The sequence below is a fragment of the Pituophis catenifer genome, unplaced genomic scaffold (assembly GCF_029215685.1).
Source record: "Pituophis catenifer annectens isolate HBS135680 unplaced genomic scaffold, rPitCat1.0.hap2 SCAF_2, whole genome shotgun sequence".
Classification (NCBI taxonomy): domain Eukaryota; kingdom Metazoa; phylum Chordata; class Lepidosauria; order Squamata; family Colubridae; genus Pituophis; species Pituophis catenifer.
In genome coordinates, this window is record NW_027256882.1 from 33,614,668 (window position 1) to 33,627,744 (window position 13,077).

General features: G+C 46.4%; 1 pseudogene; it reads right to left on the bottom strand.

Moving 5' to 3' along the window:
- Positions 1 to 6,582: 6,582 nt before the first annotated feature.
- Positions 6,583 to 12,855, bottom strand: LOC139309333 (E3 ubiquitin-protein ligase TRIM39-like; annotated as a pseudogene).
- Positions 12,856 to 13,077: the final 222 nt, after the last annotated feature.

The window sequence follows — 13,077 nt, forward strand, 5'->3', positions numbered from 1 at the left end:
CGCCGCCTCCTCCGCCGGGCCAAAGAAACAGAAAGTTAAGTTTCGTTTCTTTTCCTCCAAATCAGGTGACCGCCTTTGGGCTCTGCCCAGCCGGGGAAACCGAAATGAATTGTTGTTCCTCTTGCGGTCAGCCTCGCTGGCTTCTTAAAGGGGGAAAAAGTGTTTTATAAACAACAAACTGGAGAGAAGCAAACATTCGCAGGATGGACCCCCGATCAATTATTATTGGCCCAATCAGCTTGTCAAAGGGGGGGGAGTTTTCAAAATAATAATCCTTCTTCCATCTTCCTTCCTTCCTTCCTCCTCCCCCTCCTCCTCCTCTTCCTTCTCCTTCATATCCTTCATCAGACGTTGGCGATCATGTTGCCGATCCTATTTTTATCAACAGCCGCACGAAAAAGTGCTGCTTTTTTAAATCTGGGGAGAAGCAAATATTTTTGGGACGGACCCCCAGTCAATTACTGATCCAAGAATCCTGCTAGAGGGAAAGACATTGAAAAATCATGGGGAGAAAGAAACATCCATGGGGCTGATTCACCATCAATTATTATTCAGCCAGCCACTTGCTAAACGGGAAAATGCTTCTTTAAAAAATGGGAAGAACGAAACGTTTATGGGACAGAAACGGAATGGAGTAAAGTTGGCATGGAAGAAACCGGGAGAAACCCTTGATAAAACCCCAAAGCCAATGCTGCAATCGATAGGATGTCTCACAGATAAAGGAGAATGTAGAAATTATAATCTGTTCCCTAACTTCTAATATGAATATCTGGCAAAGGAAGACCTGCCTGGACTGTCCCTTTCCCAGCCAGCCAATCAGGAAATGGATCAGGAAAAGTTCCAAAATTGGGCAAAGACTACCTTGTGGAATGTGGAATATATAGAATGTGGAATGGGATCATATGCTGGATGGAAATCTTCAAGTGTGACCAATGAGCTCCCTTAAGGCAAAAGATGGATAGAAAGAGCTATTTGGAGTCTCAGGCCAACCTAAGAAGGGGAGGGAATCTGGTGGGTGGAGAACATCTTATAGGCCATTTATTCAAGGGCTTTTGGGGGAGGCTTCCTTAGTCACAATGGGCTCCCCAAGGGGACATGGACACTCCCAAGCCCCTTCCTTTATCTTGCCATTTCAGAGGTGGCACCTCATTTATGGAATGTCCTCCCCAGAGACCCTCAGTTGGCACCCACAGTGGCCGCATTTTGGCACCAGTTGAAAACCCTTCTGTGTTGGGAGGGAGGGAGGGAGGGAGGGGAAGGAAGGGAGGGAGGGAGGGAGGGAGGGAGGGAGGGAGGGAGGAAGGAAGGAAGGAAGGAAGGAAGGAAGGAAGGAAGGAAGGAAGGAAGGAAGGAAGGAAGGAAGGAAGGAATCACTAATGTGACTGAGGCTACTATAGTACTACTAAACAGATTTAGGGCCTGGAAACTATAGAGACCAAATTTCCATAACATTCACATCTAAATCTCTTTTTGATATCACATATTTATGTTGCAGGAAAACCTTCAACCTAGGAAGTTTAACATTTTATCATCTAGTGTGTTAAAGAGAAGTACTGTATAGCAAAATCCTATCTAATTTTTAAAGTCTGTATTCTAACTAGTAAAATCACTGAAAACATTTCTCTATATCTTGCTGTAGCATCCTTTTTTTTACACTAATGGACACTCTTAGGTAACAATTCTGTTCCTAACTAATTGTTGTCCCCAATTGGGGTCTGAGCCTGGTGCTGAGGCCAATGAAGGACGTCAGACACGAGGTGCAGGTTTTGATTGCTTTTTATTGGGGTACCCCAAGGAAAAGGGCTCCTGGGCAAAATGCCAAGAGAGCCAAGAACAAAGGATGAAGAAAGCTTTATACATTTTCACTAAAGAAGAAGGCAGGACAAGGCGGGATACTAAGAAATATCATCTAATAAACACTTTACTAATAATTTTACAGTTTGTTTAATTGGTCTCTAGCTGTCCCTATTCCTAAGCCTTGGCTAATGAATGCCCCAGGAGTTATCTAATGCCCCTTTGATTTGCTGCAGGCCATCTCTATTCCTAACTTTTAGCTGAGGTCTGTAATTTGCCTAACTCTAGTTACTTGTATAAGCTTTCTAACTACCCAGAATTGTTACAAGCTTTACACATGCATATTTCCTGTGAATAAGCAGCCTTTGTTCTTGCCAGACAGACTCCACAATTACAGGCTTCCTGACTTACTTTCAAGTGGGTGCCATGACCTGGTTTTATTTTAACAGACAGCCCATCATCCCTCCCCCCTGCCCCCCCCCTTTGAATCTGAAAACAATTTAATTTTCCAAGATTCACCCAACATCAACACCCCTGTACTGGGAGACCCCGTAGCTTGCTTACAGGTGGAAAGGCAAAGCAGAAGGCATTGTAATGCACATCAGAAACTTTTGGTGGTCCGTGGAGAAATCTTCGTATTTTTGCTGGTGCACCCTATTGGAGGACCTGCTCTGGGATGACCAATGAGCCAGTCCTGTGAGTGTGACTACTACAGCTCTGGAATATGGGACTGGCTGTGACTGGGCTGGGCATCTCTGCCCTGGGCAGGCATGTGCAATGAGCAACTTTGCAAGTGGTAGAGGACGCAAAAAAGGAGCGCAGCCCTCTCCGTCTGGAATGAAATAATGGTGCTGTTGCCACGGCCGGGGAGGGGAGATCAATCAACCAATCATCAATCAGAATAGAGCTGGAATGTGCCTTGGAGGTCTTCTAGTCCAGGGGTCCCCAACCTTTTGGACCTCAGGGACCACCAAGTTCACAATTTTAAATCCCGCGTCCCACTAATACGAATCCAGCGCGCCGCTTGCTGAAGCGCCTGGACTCCCAGTGACGGGATGGGGTCCTTCAGGCGCTCTCCCTCCTCTCTCTTTCTCTCTCTCACATCTCTCTTTCTCTCCCTCTCCCCCCCTCTCTCTCCCACTCTCTCTCTCTCCCTCCCTCTTTCTCTCTCTCCCTCTCTCTTTCTCTCTCTCTTTCTCCCTCTCTCTCCCATCTCTCCCACTCTCTCTCTCCCCCTTTCTCTTTCTCTCTCTCACATCTCTCTTTCTCTCCCTCTCCCCCCTCTCTCTCCCACTCTCTCTCTCTCCCTCCCTCTTTCTCTCTCTCCCTCTCTCTTTCTCTCTTTCTCCCTCTCTCTCTCCCATCTCTCCCACTCTCTCTCTCCCCCTTTTCTCTTTCTCTCTCTCACATCTCTCTTTCTCTCCCTCTCCCCCCTCTCTCTCCCACTCTCTCTCTCTCTCTTTCTCTCTCTCTCCCCTCTCTCTCCCAGTCTCTCTCTCCCTCCCTCTCACATCTCTTTCTCTCCCTCTCCCACTCTCTCTCTCTCTCTCTCCTTCTTTCTCTCTCTTTCTCTCTCACACATCTCTCTCTCTCTCATTATGATTCTCTAATTCTGATTCTCTCTCTCTGATTCTCTTTCATTCTGTCTCTCTCTCCCACTCTCTCTCTCCCATCTCTCCCACTCTCTCTCTCCCCTTTTCTCTTTCTCTCTCTCACATCTCTCTTTCTCTCCCTCTCCCCCCTCTCTCTCCCACTCTCTCTCTCTCTCTTTCTCTCTCTCTCCCCTCTCTCTCCCAGTCTCTCTCTCCCTCCCTCTCACATCTCTTTCTCTCCCTCTCCCACTCTCTCTCTCTCTCTCTCTCCTTCTTTCTCTCTCTTTCTCTCTCACACATCTCTCTCTCTCTCTCATTATGATTCTCTAATTCTGATTCTCTCTCTCTGATTCTCTTTCATTCTGTCTCTCTCTCTGATTCTCTCTCTCTCTCTCTCACATCTCTCTCTCTCTTCCCCACACACACACACTCTCTCTCTGTCTCTCATTCTCTCTCATTCTGATTCTCTCTCTGTCTCATTCTCTTTCATTCTCTCTCTCTCTCGAGGAGCGCTGGCTGAAGCGGTGCGGGAAACTTCGGCCGGGCTCCTCGAGAGACGAGAGCTTGCGGGGGGCCGATCTGGCGTCTGCAATGGAGCGCAAAATCCGGCTGCTCCCCGGACCAGGCGCCGTTTACCGCTCCGCGTCCCAAGCAGCAGGAGACGAGGGCTGCGTTGCCCCCCCGGCTGGCGCAAATCTCCCGAGGCGGAAGGCGGATGCCGCGCAGGTGCACGTAGCGCTTCGCTCCCGCAGCTTCCAGCCATCGCCGTCGCTGCTCCGGCCCCTTTGCGCCGCCCCCTCCCCCGCCGCGGCCCCAGCGCCAGGATTCCCTCCCGGACGGAGAGGCTGCGCGCCTTTTGCCAATTGCCCCACCTGCAAAGTTGGGGCAGAGATTCCCAGCCCCGCCACGGCCGCTCCCGTATGCAGAGCTGTAGTAGTCGCCCTCCCAGGACTGGCCCATTGGTCCTCCCGGAGCAGCTCCTCCAACAGGGCGCAACGGCAAAAGCACGAAGGTTTCTCCACGGACCACGGAAATTTGCAGTGCTTCACTTAACAACTGTGACAGGAAAGATGGTGATATAACGCTACCCCCCGTTTCCCTGGGGTCCGGGTTCCCCTTGCCCTCTTTTCCAGCCATCCAGGCGCCTTCCCCTGCTACCCTCCATTCCTTGTGGCTGCCACTCCACTCTGGTCCCTTTGCTCAGGCCCCCCACTTGCCCTGCTCAGCTGGACTCTGCTGTCTTCTCCTTCCAGGCGGTCCCTTCTGGGGTCTCCTCTCAGCAGGCGGGTCACACGGTGGGATGGTGGCCAGATGCCGGTCAGCCCTTCTTCCTCTCTCTGCTCTCTCTCTCTCTCTCTCTCTCTCCTGCCACTGCCTCTGCTCCTCCGTTGATTCCCCTGCCTGCCTCCCTTTCTCTCCATCTCTTTCTCCTTCCTCCTCAGGCTTTCAATACACATTTTTCTCTACCTTTCCCCACACTCATTTCTCCATTCCCTCACTTTTCTCCCCCTTTTCTCAACCTATATTCATGTGTTGCTTCACCCCCATTCACTTGGTGGGGTGGAGGCCAGATGAGCCGGGAGGCCCCACTTGCCTTCCCCACCCCCCAAAGAGACTCACCTATCCCTCTCACCTTCTCTCTCTCTCTCTATCCCCTGCTCTCCTCCTCTTTCCTGCCAAAACCTCTTTTCATTCCTTTTTTCTGCCTTGATGCACTTAAAATGGGGCAACGCTCAATTAACAGCAGTCTCACTTGGCAGCAGAAATTTGAGGCTCCATTGGTTGTAAATCAAGGACAACCTGTATTAGGTATGTTTGGATTACTCATTTGCTCCTTTGCCAACAGCAGCTTCTCAATCTTCAGCTGTTTAGATGCTTTGAGATGTACCAGAGAGCTGCTGTTGGCATTCAAAGTCACCATATCAAAGTTAATTTTGTATCCTGCCTTTATTCTTTCTACTAATAACTCAAGGTGGCAAACATATCCAACACATCTTCCTCCTCCTATTTTCCCCTATCCTGTGATAGGATAGGAAGGGATTCCTGGGGAAAAGGAGGCCTGAGAGGATAGGAAAGGAGGCTTAAGGAGGGAAAGGAGAGGGAGTGATGGCAATAGGGAGGATAGGAGAGGCTGCTGTGCGGTAAGGCTGAGGGAGCGAAGGGGGATAGGATAGGAGAGGCTGCTGTGCGGTAAGGCTGAGGGAGCGAAGGGGGATAGGATAGGAGAGGCTTCTGTGGGGCAGGCAGAGGAATCCACGAAGGAGCAGAGGTGGTGGAAGGAGATGCCAGCAGGCAATTCAAGAGAGAGGGAGGGAGGGAGGGAAAGAGGGGGGCCCTCAAAGTCACCCAGCTGGCTTTCATGGCTAAGGCAGGACTTGAACTTAGTCTTCCTCTTCCTAGCCTGGTGCCTTAACCAGTAGATCTGACTGGATCTGACTTCCATCTCACTATCGAAGTCATTTTTGGGGTGCCTCCAATTGTTGACTCCCGGTAACTGCCTGGACGAATCTCTCTCCACTTTTCTTGGTAAAGATTCGGAAGTGGCTTTACCATTGCCCGCTTCCTAGGGCTGAGTGAGAGTGACTGGTCCAAGGTTGCCCACATGGATTTGTGCCTAAGTCAGGATTAGAACTCATGGTTTCTAGCTTAATTTCTTAACCACCACACTAGATTTGCTTCTTCTTTTACAGCTACTCAATAAAAGGCTTAAAGCAAGAAGGAAAAAGAGAGTTATTCGGCATCTTCTCAAATAATGTATTTATTTAATAATGGATCTCATTTTTATAATTCCATTAACAATTCTATTTCAATTTTGGCTTGAGCCAAGTGACACATTTAGTCGCCATAGTGCTCACATCTCCTATCTTGATAACAGATGGTATGTTTTGTTTTTGTCTACTGTCTTGTTTGTCTTCTTTTTCTATGTGTTACACTGAATAATCACTGATCTGTTTGATTTTAAACAGCATAAAATTAATAACGTCACTCTAAAGTAGAAATACAATCTCATATTGACTGACCCATTCCTTCAATTTCCAAAGCTCCACAACTGCAAGCAATTCAGTGCAGCATAGAATACACAATCAAGGAAGGTGTAGTAGCAAAAGCTAAGGAGTCTCTGCTTTAAAGGCTTTCAGAGATCCCTGCTTGGCAAATAGGGATTTTTCACAAGTTTTGCTTATGGATGTCCCCTCTTTTAGGGGAGCGTCATGTAGACACCAACTGGCAAATAGAAACAGGGCAGAAGAGCCTCTCCAACAAGGAAGCGTCTGAGAACGTATGGAGAAAAGCTGCGGTTCTGGCATCAAAGAGGTTTACTTGTCCCCCTTCGCAGTTGAGACAGATGCAGACCCTCGTGGGCCTCTCAGTCAGGACCAGGTCAGAGCGTTCTGATGGAGAGATGGCCCCGTATTTCCCTCCCCATTTCCCAATCTGCCAGCGTCTGGTCTGCACGTCAACATCTGTTAAGTGTAGGGCTTGCTGGCAACCCCTACACCCCATCCTTCTCTGCCTTCTATAATAACTTCCCAGAAATGCCTCCCTCTTGAAAACTCCTGACAGCCAAGGACGTAAGGTTTAGTTTTAAATCTCCTGCAGTTTCTGGGAGCATTTATTGTTTTAACTGGCTTAATTCCTTTGACGCTTTTCCGATCTTCAGAGATTTCAAGGAGGCCAGGATGGGCTGTATCTGCATCCAGAGTTACATTCTCTATAAGGGGGAAGGGAGAGAAGGAAGGAAGGAAGGAAGGAAGGAAGGAAGGAAGGAAGGAAGGAAGGAAGGAAGGAAGGAAGGAAGGAAGGAAGGAAGGAAGGTTGGCTGCAGGCCTGGTTTGTGTCTTCACCCCCAAGAGTTTAACCCTCTTGTGTGAATGGAGTTCAGCTTCCAAACACCCCCTCCAGGACTGGAAGTCTCATTGTTTTTTTAAACAACACCTAATCATTGTCTGGTTAAGAGTCCTCCAACTTTGGCAACTGTAAGACTTGTGGACTTCAACTCCCAGAATTCCCCTGAAGGAGCTGCTAGTGTCCAGGTCCCTCAGCTCCCTTTTCTCCAAGCACTCAGGCTCTCCCACCGTCTTTGTCCCATTCTCTGTTAACTGCCAGCCTGTTTGGCACCCCTCTGGCCTTCTCCTTCCATTCACTTAGGTTGCATTTGCCACTTGCAAATCCAGCTGCCACTCAGCTGCACTTCCTCAGAATCTGTCCATTAGTTGTCCTGCTTTTGGCTCCTCCACTCAGCTGTTCCTCTCTTGGCTCCACTGGTCAATTCCCCTGGTCTCTAGTCTCCCATGTGGCCACCATTCTGCTGATTGCCCTCCAGCTCCGCCATGCTGGATGGAGAATTCTGGGAACTGAAGTCCACAAGTCTTACAGTGGCCAAGGTTGAAGACCTCTGGCCAACTTCTTCAAACCCTTCATAGTGCTCCACCTCTTCTAGCTCCCTGCACAATTCTCTTTAGCTTCCATCTTGCAGATGAGAGTAATGTGATTGGCTTTGCCTTCAGTGAGTGGAGTGGAATGCACTTCAATTCTTTATTGACCAAGTGTGATCAGACACGCAAGGAATGTCTCCTGTGCATAAGCTCAAAATGTACATATAAACAGCAAATAATCATAAAATCATTAAAGTTTACTGAATAATCATGCTGCTTAAGGTATCTAATCCTATATTTTTCTTTTTTCTTGCTCTATTATATTTCTTTTAAAGTTAGTTGCATCAGAGCTTAAAACAGCAAGCAATTGCAATTCCTATAACTTATATTTACCTTTCTGTAGATGAAATCCACTTTCCAGCGTATCTGGGGAAGAAAAGGGAAGAATTCAGCATCTCATCACTGGAATTGGAGCAACAGGTGGGCCTCCTCAGATTCCCTGGTTTGCTTTCCTTGGACTCAGATCAGGAAATAAGGAATAAGGAAAGCTACAAGCCAGAATGTCATTGGTGACTTTATATATATTCCATCAGGTATAAATATATTCTACTATATATTCCATATACTGGTAGTCCTCAATTTACAACTATTCTGTAGTGAAATGATAGCAGCACTGACAAAAGTGCTTTATGACCGGTTCTCACACTTAGGACTGTTGCAGCCTCCCCAGTCACGTGATCAAAATTCGGGACACTTGGGAACCAGCTTGTATTTACGAGGATTGCAGCATTCCATGGTTCTGGGATTGTCCTCTTCAACCTTCCTGGGGGAGCTTCTGACATTCAAGTCAATGGGGGAATCCAGATTCATTTATCAACCATGATTCACTTAACTGCTGTGATTTTCTGAATAACTGGCAAAAAAGTTCATAAAATGGGGCACAGATCACTTAGCAACTGCCTTGCTTAGCAACAAAAATTTTCAGCTCAACTGAGATTGTAAGTCAAGAACTACCTGCATATATTCCATTATACTTAGTGGAAACTTATTCTGCTTCCCCAGTGATCAGTGCATTTGGGTTTGGGCTACGATGAATACAGGTAGTCTCCATTTACAATCCTAACTGAGACACTGATCCTGAAATCGATCCCTCTTTGATCCATGTTACATTGACCCAGAATCTCTCTTGGATGCTCCAAATGTCATCCAGTGTAAAACCCCAGCGGCTGTTTTTTACCTCTCAGTTTTTTCATAGTGCTTTTCAGAAGCCCAGGGATATAACTGTAATCCCGAATTGTCCACTTTGGCTCTAGAAGTAAATCCACTGGATTCTCATATGTTTCCTTAGCCTGGTACCTGGCAAGACAAAATAGCAGAATAACAGAGTTGGAAGGGACCTTGTAGGTCATCTAGTCCAGCACACACACCCCAACGGCCCAAGGAGGAGACCCCACATTGTTCTGACAGATGGCACTCCAGTCCCTTCTTGAAAACTTCACTGATGAAGATCCTACAACGTCTGAAGGCAAGGCTGTTTCTAGTAGTTCATTCTCCTCAGTCAGAAAATTTATCCTTAATTCTAGGTTGAATCTCTCCTTGATCAGTTTCCATCCATTATTCCTTGCCTGGCCTTCAGATGCTTTGGAAAACAGATTGACCCCCTTCTCTCTGTGACAGACCCTCAAATATTGGAACACTGTTGCTATCATGTCTCCCCTGATCCTTCTCTTCACTAGACTAGCCACGCCCAGTTTCTGCAACCGTTATCAACCTGCCAATAGAAGAAGCTTTCTAAAGCATCAGATGGTGCTTGAGGATTGGCTAGCTACAGGATCCAATCTCCTCTCTCTCTCTCTCTCTCTCTCTCTCTCTCTCTCTCTCTCTCTCTCTCTCTCTCTCTCTCTCTCCAGAATGTCTGCTATTCGAAGCCTTGCATTTATGTGGGGCCTGGTTGTGTGTGGCTTTTAGTTGTTAAGTGAGGTGTTGATGGACAGCTATTAAGTCATTGACTGTCCTTTCCTTGTGTTGCCCTGTCCTCGGATCCTAAGTACCTGGTAAACTGGTGGGAAATCAGCACCTCCTGTTGAGTGAAACGTCTGGACAACCAGACACTAACAGACACATAAAGTACTTCCATTTTTTAAAAAAATCCATTGCTCTCCCCCCCCCCCTTTTTAGAGAGGTATTGTTTTTACTTTCTTATCTAAGAAAAATTAGACCCAGATTGAATCCAACACAACTACAGAAGATATATATTTATATATAAAACATAATAGCAAAAAGAAAAGACTATTTGAAAAACGAAATAGTACATCAATAGGATTAAAAAAATCCCCTGCATTTATGCTTCCAGAATGAAGGCACTTTGGAAAATCCAGGTGGTGATAATACTTTGAAAAAGGTGATCAATAAGATGACTTTGTATAAATATACAAAAGTATGAAGGCTATTGCTTAACGCATTGTAAGCCGTCCTGAGTCTCCGGAGAAGGGCGGCATATAAATCGAAATTTAAAAAAAAAAATTATTTTGTATTTTACTGTGCAGAAAAAAAGTTGAGAGACATTTTTTTCTTTCTCCTTTATCCTACACATCTTTCCCATTCTAATTCTTCTCCATTTCCCTATTTTATTTTCATTTGTACTTTTTACTACCAAGTTTCCCTGAAAATACGACTTGCTCCCAAAGGAAGTCCTAGCTTGATTTTTACATGTTTGCCCAATATAAGCCCAGCCGCCACAATAAGGCATAATTAAGACCCCGCCCACTCCAAGGTGCAGGAGGTGGGGCAAGGGGAACGGATAAAAATTAAGCTAGGGTAGGGATGCCCTACTTACCAGGCCTCACACATCCTGACACCTGCCTTGCTTTGTTTTGTTCCGGATGGAATAAGGACTCTGCCTTGGGAAGGGAAGACCTCCAAGGTCCCTTCCAGCCCTGGGATTCTATGATCTCAACTTCCCGCCTGACCTGTAAGAGTTTGCTGGCTGGCTGCTGAAGCTTCTCTTCTATCTCCTGGATGAGATGGTCAAGAGAGCCCAGTTCCTCCATGTGCTTGGCCAAACCCTCCTCCTTTCTTGCCATAATATCCTTCTCCGTTTTTTCCATCTGAGTCAACAGAAGCTTCTCCTGTCCTTCTAACCAGAGTTGTAGCTCTCTGAATTCAGCCACTACATTTTTTTTCACTTCTTTGATGATGTCCTAGGACAAGAAAGAGAAAAAGCAAAAGGCATATTTTTATTTTTATTATTTTACTTAATTATTTTTATTTTAATTGATATAATAATTAAACAAATTCCTTGAAGAATCCAAAAGTGAGGTGGGAGAATTACCTAAGAAAAAAAAAACCCTTTTGACATTAAAAAACGCAAACGGGAAAGGTTTCTAAAAAAAAAAGGCCCACGTTTAAAATGACCTCTCATGAAAATTTTCTTGGCAATCAGGGATTTCAAAAAAGGAGGCAGAAAAATGTCTGAATTCACAATTTTTTCAATAAGATGAAATATAGTTTGCATTAATTTATTAAACAAAACAAACCCATTGCATAAAACACAGCTCATGGGATAGGGGCACTTAACCCAACTGTGACTCATTCAGTCAATGGTGACCTCTCAGTCCCCAGGTTAAGAACAAGTTCTGTGCCTCACACAGTCTTTAACTTTGAATTAATCTCAGTCAGAACTTGTACTTACAGACAGGCTGCCTATTATTAAAGATAGCGAATGAGGTTCTCCTTCCTATTAGCTCAGAAGCTCTTCACCTTTGGATCAATACTTACAAGCCTCTCCTGCACTGTTTGCTCTGTGTCTCTTTTGTATGTAGCTATTTTTTCTTTCTGCTCCTTCTGAGCCTTCAGGCAATCCACCTTGATCTGAAGAGAAAATACAAGTTTTGAGTTTCTTTTCCGTAAAGAATTACATCGGAGGGAAGACCCAGTTAGAAGATAAAGTATATTCAATCGTCATAAATGCATGACAGTTGGCAAACTTCCAAATTTTGATCATGTGACCACAGAATGATGCAATGATCAGAAGGGTGAAAACTCTTATATTACTTTTTTCATTGTCATTGTAACTTTGAACAGTCACTAAACAAACGGTTCTAAGTCGAGGACTCCCTGCAAGGGCATTAAAGTGAGCTGCCTGAATCTCCTGGTTACAGTCATCCCAGAAGCATCACTGAGAAATGAAAGTTTGGGCTGATCCAGCAGGAGTGTTTTTCTGGGTCTGCACTCAAGATTTTGGAGGACTCCATGACAATTTTGCTCTAGAGAAAATGTGGAAAGGGAGCTGGCAAAGGGAGCCTATTTCTCCCTACAGGCAATTTCTGTTGCTAAGCAAGACAGTTAAGTGAAGTTTTGTCCCATTTTACAACTTTTCTTCCCACTGTTGTTAAGTGAATCACTGCAGTTGTTACTTTAGTCACACAGCAGTTAAGCGAATCTGGCTTCCCCATTGACTTTGCTTATCAGAAGGTGGAAAAGGGTGATCACAAGAGCCCAGAACAACACAACATGACAGTTGACAAGCACCTGAATTTTGATCAGGGACATCAGGGATGTCAACCTGTTTTTTAAACACTGCAGGCAGGGAAATAAGGGGTGGGATAAAGCAGGAGGAAGCAAGTAAACGGTTCCAAAGACTGGATGCCCCTCCCCAGCGATTCCTCCTGGCTGACTCCTACCTGGTAGTCCTGGAAAGCCTCCTCCGCAGGGATCACTGAGTGGCTCCAGTGGTCTCTGGATCGGTCGCAGACCAAGCAGATGAGGGTCTGGTGGTGCTTACAGAAGAGCTTGAGGGGCTCCCGGTGCTTCAGGCAGAAGCTCCCTCCTTCTTCGCCCCAAGGACCTCCGCATCACCTGGCCATTTCAGCCATCCGCGCCAGCTGCCTGTTGGGGAGGAGGCTGCGGGGCACCAAGGTCTGTCTGCATTGGGGGCAGGAAGCCTCTGATTCTGACGTCTCCCAACTGCGGGTCAGGCAGCCCCGGCAGAAGTTGCGGCCGCACTCCGGGATGAGCAGGGGGTCCTGGAAAAAGTCCAGGCAGATGGAGCAGGTGGCTTCTCCCACCAAATCCTGCAAGGGCGCTTCGGCCGCCATCACCGCCTCCTCCGCCAGGAAAGGAGAGAGAAAGTTAAGTTTCACTTCTTTTCCTCCAAATCAGGTGGACAGAGGAAGACTTCCCTGGACTGTCCCTTTCCCAGCCAGCCAATCAGGAAATGGATCAGGAAAAGCTCTAAAATTGGGCAAAGACTACCTTGTAGAATGTGGAATATGTAGAATGTGGAATGGGATCATTTGCTGGATGGAAATCTTCAAGTT